The following is an 11,731-nucleotide window of genomic DNA, read 5'->3' as shown; positions in this document are numbered from 1 at the left end:
ATTGTTGTAAATTGTGTATTTACCTGTCCATTAAACAAAGAGTGTACCACATTCATTGACACACACAGCCTTGGGCGGGTAGTGTTATGTGAATCCTATGAAAATATTAAGTGCAGGGAGTAGTTATTGTGCTAATATATGTCCTGGGTGATTGGGTTTGTTCAAAGTGGCTTCTTTGAAAATGGAAAAGAGATTGCTCTCTTCTTTCAACCTGGACATAAAACTATGTTATTTTTGTTAGCTTCCTTGAAGGTAGTTCTGACCATGAGATTACTTTTCTACAATGGAAAATGAATGGAAGTGACATGTGCCATTTCAGGCTTCGCCATACAAACCTTGAATGTGCCGCTCTGTGCTCTTCTGCTTCCTGACTGGCTGGAAGGCTGGCATCTCAGAGGCTCCAGTACAGGACACTGTTTGATGTGGTTGATGGAATACTGGGAAATAAAATTTTTAACATAAGCAAGCTAGAAGATGTGTGTGAAGTCTATAGGGGTTAAGATGTCCATGACCCACACGAGAATTTGGAGTGAGAGTTCATATATATAATACTTCAGAATTCTGTGTGTGGGATACTTTGAGGTGTTCACATGGTATAACGATGTGGGAATGAGGACCTAGTTTTGTATGCAAGTGTGTTTGGAATTGTATGTATGTATTAGAATATTTCTGGTGAGTGTTTTCCATGTTGGTAAAGAGGATGGGGATGAGTGTGTGCATGTTTGCAATGTGGTATGACAGCACCTGTGAACGGTGCAGGGCCGGTACTTGCTCTTACTGTAAGACAGTGAGACGGAGAGTATTAGGGGAAGGGTGTATGAGATTTCAGATTATTCAGTTCAGTGAAGATCTGAAGGCCTGGTAGCTGAAGTGCCATATAGATGAGAAAGGAAACAGATGAAAGTAAATTTTCTTCAGGGCATATAATTTTACTAGAATTTGACCTAAAGAGGTTTTCTCTGTGAGGAGATGTGGCTTATTTATGGGATTAGTGGGTGCATATTATGGAATTAGTGAATCTGATCATGATTATGTGATGAAGTGAAGGTAAGAGTGTATCTCCGTAATGGGAATGGAGAATGGGAAAGAGAGATGAAGAGGGAAAGCCTGTATATATGAGAGATCAAGGGAAAAGGAGGACATACAGAGCCTCACTTGGTATGGAGGATGACAGATGTGTGAGTGAGTGTGTGAGGATCTCAGTGTGTGATTCTCAGAGAGTAAGGTCTGAGTAAAATGTCATACACACACATCAGCACTGTCTATTGCCTCAGTTTCACCTGGTGCTATGTTGGAAATTTGTGCTGAGCGATCTTGCCCTGTCCTCGAAGGCACACTGCCTACTTGTCACTCTGCAAGAGCCTCAGTCCTAGTCCCTCTTTCCTGAAGCCCTTTTCTGCTTTGGAGATGAAAATGAACTAAGTAGAGAGTAGGCTGAGCAACTGAGCTACATCTCTTGATCAAGTTCAGATCCCTCCTTTGTTTATTCCTTACCATCCTCATCAAGACCTGTTTTTCCGTGCACGTGTATCGCCCTACACGGCTTAGGTGGTGAGAACACACAGGTGGAAGGTTTACAGAAGGCAGACTGTTTCCCTGCTGCTTGACCACAGGCTGGGGCCTCCAATGGTGACTTGGGTAGAGGTGCCCAGTCTTGGGTATAGCAGGGTCCTGGGCGATGGAATAAAAAAGAACACTGAGATGAGGCATTTTCTGGGGTCTTTGTCAATTCAAAACCTGCATGTTCAGTGGACATTACATGTCAGGCATCATCATTTCGCTTGACACTTGCTCTCACGGAAATTAAGGTGACTTTCCCATTTAAAATTATATTTACTCCAAACTATAAGTAAACTCTTATTAAATGGCGTGTTTGGTGGATGTCATTTGGATTGGGTATCTTGCATGTGATATTTCTGGAGCTCTATCTATACAAATTATTAACAACTTTGAATCATGCCTGAAAGACAGTATGCAGGGATTAAAATGTGGTTATCAACTCAAATTCCTCATGAAAAATTGTTATTTAGCAGATATATGGTGTGACTTTGATGAAGTTCTTAATGAATATCAATATATTTACATTGCTCGTTATACTGATATATATACAGACAGAGCTGTAAAAGGATAAATTTTTATTTTTGAAGAAATTATACACTATTTTGTCACTTTCCCTGTTTCAATCTTAGCAGGCTCACTGCTGCTTAATTCACTGTTTAAGATTATCTTCATGTCTCTTGAATGTGTGTACTTTAGTATTATTCCTATTTATAGCAAAATGCCAGGGGGAATGTAATGTACTTGGTGTTTACATTTCTGATGCGTTGGTTAATACTGGGTTGAGGTAGAATGTGTTATTGATTTGGTGTTTGCAAATGTAAATGTGGAATGAGCTTTGTGTGACCGAGGAGGGTATGTGTGCTTTCTGTCACGTGTTAGTTCAGCACATAGTTATTGCATAATGTGTAGATTGCTTTATCAATAATAATGGACTTACGTGCTTTATATATTATGTTGTTTAGATGAGGAATGTTATCACTAAGAGTATTGCCTTTGAGACTAGAGCAGTTAGTACATTTTCAAAATGTGAGACAATAGTTATAGAATCTGGGGATGTGAAAATGAAGGTTTATAAGAGAAAGAATGCCTGTGTTTTGAAAATAATGGCAGAGAATGCAGAGAATATTTTGTAATATTAGATATGCCATAACAAGAAATTGCATTAGAAAGTAAAATGTGAAATATTGGCTTTTGAGGGGGTTAAAATAGAATATGGCCCCTATGGCCTAGCATTCTAATTCTTCAGCATTCACCACATAGATTTATGGTCATATTGAAAAATATATGTAATAGATTGCCCAGAACATCACATTTTCAAGTAGTTCGAAGTCAAAGCAACCTGAATGATCAGAAGAGTATAATCAATGAAGAAGTAATATTCATGAAATGATATACATATATCAAAAAGGAACAAAATTAACATCACGTACAACATGGATGAATTACACAAATATACTAATGAGTGAAAGGAACGAGACACAAAGTATTATCGTGCCTCTCCCTTTCCATAAAATTTGAAAACAGGGATACTAACCCAGGGTCCTAGGACTCAGAGAAATTATAACTCTTTGGGTGGTATGAAATTTTAATCCATGTGGAATATTAAAAGAAAAGAGATGATAGGGAGAGTGAGTTCATAGGATTTTCATATGTAATGAATGGGAATGTGAAACATTAGCTATGAAAATATATGGATCTGATGCAGTCTTTGCCTGGGAATCTTTGCACTCTACCTCAAGTTCATTTCTTGAGGATCCTACCACATTGGGCCTGTGTTAAGTTATTAGTGCTTCACAGGATCCAGGTAATACGACATGTGCTTGGCCAGCTCATAGGAACATATTTTTCCATGTTTCTCTGATAAAACTTTCATCCCCTTAGGCCCTCTCCCATTATTTCCTCAAATAGAACATTGTTCTCCACTGATCTCCTTGGGCTCCCTCCCACTGCTTTCGGTGTTCTCGGTTGCTTCCGCTGCTGATCCTACTAAGAAGATGCAGAATCATTGGAGTATCTGTTTGTACTGGGCAGCTTGTTGTCGGTTAATGGGCAGAAACAGCTCAACCATGGGTTCTGTCTAGATCCCACCTCCCTTTGCATCCTACTCAATAGTCCCTCCTTACCAGCATCATTTTGCCTGCCTTTAGAAGAGATGCAGGGTAAAATCTCTGAGGAAGAGGCCTTCCATGCTTTCTGGCGTTGAGTTGGGGCCACTGCCTTGTGTCTGCGCTGCAAAGCATCTCCTGAATTCAGCTTTGCTGAGAAATTAAATAAAAGTAATAAATATGCAGCCCATTCTTGTAAATTGTGTATTTTCCTGTCCTTTAAACAAAGAGTCTACCATGTACCACATTCATTGACACACACAGCCTTGGGCGGGTAGTGTTATGTGAATCCTATGATAATATTAAATGCACAGAGTAGTTATTGTGCTAATATATGTCCTGGGTGACTGGGTTTGTTCAAAGTGGCTTCTTTGAAAATGGAACCCAGATTGCTGTCTTCTTTCAACCTGGACATAAAACTATGTTATCTGTGTTAGCTTCCCTTGAAGGTAGTTATGACCATGAGAGGACATTACTACAATGGAAAACGACATGTGCCATTTCAGGCTTTGCCATACAAACCTTGAATGTGCCGCTCTGTGCTCTTCTGTTTCCTCACTGGCTGGAACGCTGGCATCTCAGAGGCTCCAGTACAGGACACTGTTTGATGTGGTTGATGGAATACTGGGAAAGAAAATTTTTAACATAAGCAAGCTAGAGGATGTGTGTAAAGTCTATTGGGGTTAAGATGTCCATGACCCACACGAGAATTTGGAGTGAAAGTTCATATACATATTATATTTCAGAATTCTGTGTGTGGGATACTTTGAGGTGTTAGCATGGTATAACGATGTGGGAATGAGGATGTGGTTTTGTGTGCAAGTATTTTTGGAATTGTATGTATGTATTAGAATATTTCTGGTGAGTGTTTTCCATGTTGGCAAAGAGGATGGGGATGAGTGTGTGCATGTTTGCAATGTGGTAGGACAGCACATGTGAAGGGTGCAGGACCGGTACTTGTTCTTACTGTAAGACAGTGAGATGGAGAGTATTAGGGGAAGGGTGTATGAGATCTTAGAATGTTCAGTTCAGTGAAGATCTGAAGGCCTGGTAGCTGAAGTGCCATTTAGATGAGAAAGGAAACAGATGAAAGTAAATTTTCTTCAGGGCATATAATTTTACTAGAATTTGACCTAAAGAGGTTTTCTCTGTGAGGAGATGTGGCTTATTTATGGGATTAGTGGGTGCATATTATGGAATTAGTGAATCTGATAATGATTATGTGATGAAGTGAAGGTAAGAGTGTATCTCCGTAATGGGAATGGAGAATGGGAAAGAGAGATGAAGAGGGAAAGCCTGTGTATATGAGAGAACAAGGGAAAAGAAGGACATACAGAGCCTTACTTGGTATGGAGGATGACAGATGTGTGAGTGAGTGTGTGAGGATCTCAGTGTGTGATTCTCAGAGAATAAGGTCTGAGTAAAATGTCATACACACACATCAGCACTGTCTATTGCCTCAGTTTCACCTGGCGCTATGTTGGAAATTTGTGCTGAGCGATCTTGCCCTGTCCTCGAAGGCACACTGCCTACTTGTCACTCTGCAAGAGCCTCAGTCCTAGTCCCTCTTTCCTGAAGCCCTTTTCTGCTTTTGAGACAAAAATGAACTAAGTACAGAGTAGGCTACATCTCTTGATCAAGTTCAGATCCCTCCTTTGTTTATTCCTTACCATCCTCATCAAGACCTGTTTTTCCGTGCACGTGTATCGCCCTGCACGGCTTAGGTGGTGAGAAAACACAGGTGGAAGGTTTACAGAAGGCAGACTGTTTCCCTGCTGCTTGACCACAGGCTGGGGCCTCCAATGGTGACTTGGGTAGAGGTGCCCAGTCTTGGGTATAGCAGGGTCCTGGGCGATGGAATAAAAAAGAACACTGAGATGAGGCATTTTCTGGGGTCTTTGTCAATTCAAAAACTGCATGTTCAATGGACATTACATGTCAGGCATCATCATTTCGCTTGACACTTGCTCTCACGGAAATTAGGGTGACTTTCCCATTTAAAATTACATTTACTCCTAACTATAAGTAAACTCTTATTAAATGGTGTGTTTGGTGGATGTCATTTGGATTGGGTATCTTGCATGTGATATTTCTGGAGCTCTATCTACACAGATTATTAACAACTTCGAATCATGCCTGAAAGACAGTATGCAGGGATTAAAATGTGGATATCAACTCAAATTCCTCATGAAAAATTGTGCATTTAGCAGATATATGGTGTAACTTTTATGAAGTTCTTAATGAATATCAATATATTTACATTGCTCGTTATACTGATATATATACAGACAGAGCTGTAAAAGGATACATTTTTATTTTTGAAGAAATTATACACTATTTTGTCACTGTCCCTGTTTCAATCTTAGCAAGCTCACTGCTGCTTAATTCACTGTTTAAGATTATCTTCATGTCTCTTGATTGTGTGTACTTTAGTATTATTCATATTTATAGCAAAATGCCATGGGGAATGTAATGTACTTGGTGTTTACATTTCTGATGCGTTGGTTAAAACTGGGTTGAGGTAGAATGTGTTATTGCTTTGGTGTTTGCAAATGTAAATGTGGAATGAGCTATGTGTGACAAGGAGGGTATGTGTGCTTTTTGTCCCTGTGTTAGTTCAGCACATAGTTATTGCATAATGTGTAGATTGCTTTACCAATAATAATGGACTTACGTGCTTTATATATTATGTTGTTTAGATGAGGAATGTTATCACTAAGAATATTGTCTTTGAGACTAGAGCAGTTAGTATATTTCCAAAATGTGAGACAATTATAGAATCTGGGGATGTGAAAATGAAGGTTTATAAGAGAAAGAATGCCTGTGCTTTGAAAATAATGGCAGAGAATGCAGAGAATATTTTGTAATATTAGATATGCTATAACAAGAAATTGCATTAGAAAGTAAGATGTGAAATATTGGCTTTTGAGGGGGTTAAAATAGAATATGGCCCCTATGGCCTAGCATTCTAATTCTTCAGCATTCACCACATAGATTTATGGTCATATTGAAAAATATATGTAATAGATTGCCCAGAACATCACATTTTCAAGTAGTTCGAAGTCAAAGCAACCTGAATGATCAGAAGAGTATAATCAATGAAGAAGTAATATTCATGAAATGATATACGTATATCAAAAAGGAACAAAATTAACATCACGTACAACATGGATGAATTACACAAATATACTAATGAGTGAAAGGAACGAGACACAAAGTATTATCGTGCCTCTCCCTTTCCATAAAATTTGAAAACAGGGATACTAACCCAGGGTCCTAGGACTCAGAGAAATTATTACTCTTTGGGTGGTATGAAATTTTAATCCATGTGGAATATTAAAAGAAAAGAGATGATAGGGAGAGTGAGTTCATAGGATTTTCATATGTAATGAATGGGAATGTGAAACATTAGCTATGAAAACATATGGATCTGATGCTGTCTTTGCCTGGGAATCTCTGCACTCTACCTCAAGTTCAGTTCTTGAGGATCCTACCACGTTGGGCCTGTGTTAAGTTATTAGTGCTTCACATGTTTCTGGTAAATACAACATGCCCTTGTCCAGATCATATAAAAATATTCCTCCATGTTTCTCTGATAGGCCCTCTCCCATTATTTCCTCAAATAGAATGCTGTTTTCCACTGATCTCCTTGGGCTTGCTCCAGTCCTATTACTTGTTTTTCCGTTGGAACATATTGCTTCCACTGTTTATCCTATTAAAGATGATGCAGAAGCATTCCTGTTTTTGTCCTTGGCATCCTTGTGTTGACTATTTAGCAGAACTATTCAGCTCAACCCTGGGTTCTGTTTAGATCCCAACCTCCCTTTGCAGCCTATTCAATAGTCCCTGCTTAGCAGCACCATTTAGCTTGTCTTTAGAAGAGATGCAAGATAAACTGTCTGAAGAAGCAGCCCTGCATGGTTTCCAGCCTTGAGTTAGGGCCACTGCCTTGTTCTGTGCCTCAAAGCACCTTCTCATATGTATGTTCAGCTTTGCTGAGAAATTCAATAAAAGTAATAGAGATGTAGTTGACGTTGTTATTTGTGTATACTAGTATATCTGTCCATTTAGCAAACAAGAAGAGTCTACTATGTGCCATGTTCAGTGAGCACACATGGCCTTCATCTTCATTGATAGTGTAATATGGTTCTCATGCACAGAAATATTTATTGTGTCAATATATGTCCTGGGTGACTGGGTTTGCACAAAGAATGTTCTTTGAAAATGGACAGAGACTGCTGTCTCCTTTCAACCTGGACATACTGCTATGTTATATTTATTAGCTTCCCTTGCAGGTAGTTCTGACCACGCGGTTACATTTCTACAATAGGAAATGAAGGGAAATGATAGGTGCTACTTCCCGGCATCACCATACAAAACTCCTTTGTGCTCCTCCGGGCTCTTCTGTTTCCTAACTGACTGGGATACAGGCATGTTAAAGGTTCCAGGACAGGAAACATTTCGATGTGATTGATGGAATCCCAGGAAAGAAATTTTCAAACGTAAGAAAACTAGAAGATGTGTGTGAACGTGGTAGGAGTTAAGATGGCCATGACCTACATGAGCATGTGGAGTGAAAGTTCATGTACATATGGTATTTCAGAATTCTGTGTGTGGGTTACTTTGTTTGATGTGATTACATGGTATAACACTGTGGGAATGAGGATGTACTTTATGTGCAAGTTTTCGCTGAGTGGTATGCATATTCCGGGACTTACCTGGGTGTGTTTTCCACGTCTGTGAAAAGGGATGGTGACTGAGGGTGTGCATCTTTGCTATGTAGTGTGACAGCACATGTGAACAACTGCAGGAGTGGTACCTGTTCAACTTGAGATTTTGAGAGGGAGCCTGTTAGAGACCATGTGTGTGCACTCTCAGAATGTTCACTCCATGAAGGACGGAAGGCCTGGCTGCTGAAGAGCCATATGGTTACACACACAACAGATGAAATTTCATTTCCTTCAGGGCATGTTAGGTTATCTGTATGGATTATATATGGAATTAGTGTGTAAATGGGTGAGTCTGAGAATGATTGTGTGAAGGAATGAAGACAAGAGTTTACCTAGGTAATGCTGCTGGAGAGTGGGAAAGATAGGTGCGTGGTGAAGGCCTCTGTATATGAGAGAACTAGGGAAAAGAAGGAGAAATGGAGCCTTACTGGGTATGAAAGAGGACAGAAGTGTGAGTCTGCAAGAATCTTTGTACTCATTTGAGTCTTAGGTTCTAATTAAACTTTCTTCCACCGATTGGCATGGTCCTCTACCTCAGCCACAGCTGCCCCAGTGCTGCTATGTTGGGGATTTGTGCTGAAGGACTTTGCCCAGTTCCAGAAGGTACACTCCCTACTTCTCCCTCTGCAGAAGCATTAGTACTCGTTCTTCCTACCCTGAAGCCCTTTCCTGTTTTTGAGAGGAAAGTGAGCTAAGTAGAGAATAGCCTGAAGAATTGAGCTTCATCTCATGACCAAACTCAGATCCCACCTTTGTGTATTCCTTACCATCCTTATCAAGACGGGGATGCTTTGGTGGGGAGAAGACACAGGTGAAAGGTTTAGAGAAGTCAGGCCTTTCTCCTGCTGCCTGCTTATGGGCTGGGGCCTCCACAGATGTCTGACACTGAGATGTGTCCTCTTGGATGTTGCATTGCCCTGGACAATAGAATAAAAAAGAACATTGATGTGAGGCACTTTCTGAGGTCCGTGTCAATTCAAAAACTACACGTTGAGTGGACATTACATGTCAGGCATCCTCACTTCAAATGACACTTGGTCTCACAGAAATTAAGGTGACTATCACACTTAAAATTCCATTTACTCCAAACTCTAAGTAAGCACTTATTAAATGGTATGTTTGTGGATGTCAGTGGCATTGGGTATTTCTGCATGTGATATTTCTGAAGATCTACATAGATTATCAACAACTTAATGCCTTGTGTGAAAGACAGTGTGCAGGAACAAAAGTTGGATATCATCCCAATTTCCTCATGAAAAAGTGTACAATTTGGAAGTATGTGGTGTGAGTTTCATGAAGCATCCTGCATGTATCCATATATTTATATTGCTGCCTATAGTGATATTGATATACAGACAGAGATACAAAAAGATGAATTTTTATTTTTGAAGAAATTATATTTTTAGGTCACTGTCCCAGTTTCAATGTTAGCCAAGCTCAATGCTCATTATTATCATCATGTCTCATGAATGTGTACGCTATGTATATTATTCATATTTGTAGCAAAATGCTATAGTGAAGGTAATGTGTGTGGCGTTTAAGTTTATAATATGTTGGTTAAAACTAGATTAAGGTTTAATGTGTGATTGATTTGGTGTTTGCAAACCTAAATATGGGTTGGGCGTTGTGTGACTGAGAAGGGTATATGTGCTCTTTGTGAGGTTGTTCAGCACATATTTATGTGTGTGGATTGAATTTCCTATAATGAAGGATTTGTGTGTTTTTCATATCATGCAGTTTAGATAGGGAATTTTATTACTGAGAATATTCTCTTTGAGACTAATGAAGTTGCAAAATGCGTGAGGGCATAATTAAAGAATGTGAAGATGTAAAAATGAAGGTGTATAAGAGAAAGAATGCCTTTGCTTTAAAAAAGATGCAAAGAGTACAAAAAAGAGTGTGTAAATTAGGAGGCCAGTAACATGTAATTGCCTTAGAAGTTAAAAGCATGAAAGATGGAGTTCTCAAGGGGTTAAGATAGAATACGGCACCTTAGGCCCAGCAGTCTAGCTCTTCAGCATCCACCAAGTAGAAATGTGTCCATACTGAAAAATACTTGTAATAGAATGCCCAGAACATCACCTTTACATGTAGTTCACACACAAAGCAACCAAACTGCTCAGAAAAGTATAATCAATGGAGAAATTATATTCATGCAATGCCATACAGATACCAAGAATGAAAAAGCTAAAGTTAAATGCTACATGAATGAATATCACAAATATAACGAAGAGAGAAAGGAACCAGACACAAAGTATGTATTTTGCACTTCTGTTTACCTAAAATTCAAAAGCAGGGATACCAATCTCACAAAACAGAATAGAAACAGAGGCATGGACACTTGGAATAGCCTGACCCCTCTCACAGAGGAGGAGAGAGGAGACGGGATGAGAGAAGGTAAAGGGATTAGCCAAAGAGCACATATGCATAATTGATAGACACAGACAACAGTGTTGTGATGGCCACAGGAAAGGGGGAGTGGGTGCGGGGGAGGTGGGCAAGACTTAAGGCGGTTGGGCAATCACAACACTTGTAGTAATAGTACCAATGATAAAAATAAAGTTAAAATATGATGTTGCCAAAGGTCCCCTGGAAGACGCAGAAATCCCAAACAAGTTGGAAATACCAGTTCCCTTGAGGAATGTGAGCTACCATTAGAACTTTGGGGTTGGCTCCAATCTGTCTCCCTCCCATCCCTGACCAACAGTTCTTCCATATACTGGTTGCTTGTTTACTTTTAATCTCCATAGTAACCAAAGTATTCCAGTTTTCCAGTTTTCAGAAAGAGCCAAACTTTCTCCTTAATTTAACCATCATTGTTAATGGGTTTTTTGTTTTGTTTTGTGTGTGTGTGTGTGTGTGTGTGTGTGTAACCCATTTTTTCTTACATTTCACATAGTAGGCCCTCATTTACATCTTCATAATCTAAAACATAACAATTTATTTTTACCCCTGAGTAAATAAATTCTATCTGACATTAAACACTCATTCTTGCACAATAAGTTTCAGTGTTCAAAGTCCTTCTCTCCCCACCCCCAATTTATTGCTCACCTCTAGAAGCCAGACTTTCTTCTTGATTAATAGGAGAATATACTATTAAAAAACTAGTAACAACATTTACTTTACCAATGCCCTTAGGCAGAAATCAAATACAGGGAAATACATTTCCTAAGAAATATTATACTAATCAACCACTATGTCGCTAACAGAGCAACCCAGAGTGACATGCTGCAGGTAGCACATGTCCTAAACCACGGTGACGAGGCCCTGGACATCTAAGTTTACTCTCAGACTCCCTGGGCCCTAAAAAGATCAGCAGGCACACATCCATCTCAG

The sequence above is a fragment of the Myotis daubentonii genome, chromosome 5 (assembly GCF_963259705.1).
Source record: "Myotis daubentonii chromosome 5, mMyoDau2.1, whole genome shotgun sequence".
Lineage (NCBI taxonomy): Eukaryota > Metazoa > Chordata > Mammalia > Chiroptera > Vespertilionidae > Myotis > Myotis daubentonii.
The sequence above is the reverse complement of the archived record's forward strand: the minus strand, read 5'-3'. Positions refer to the sequence as shown.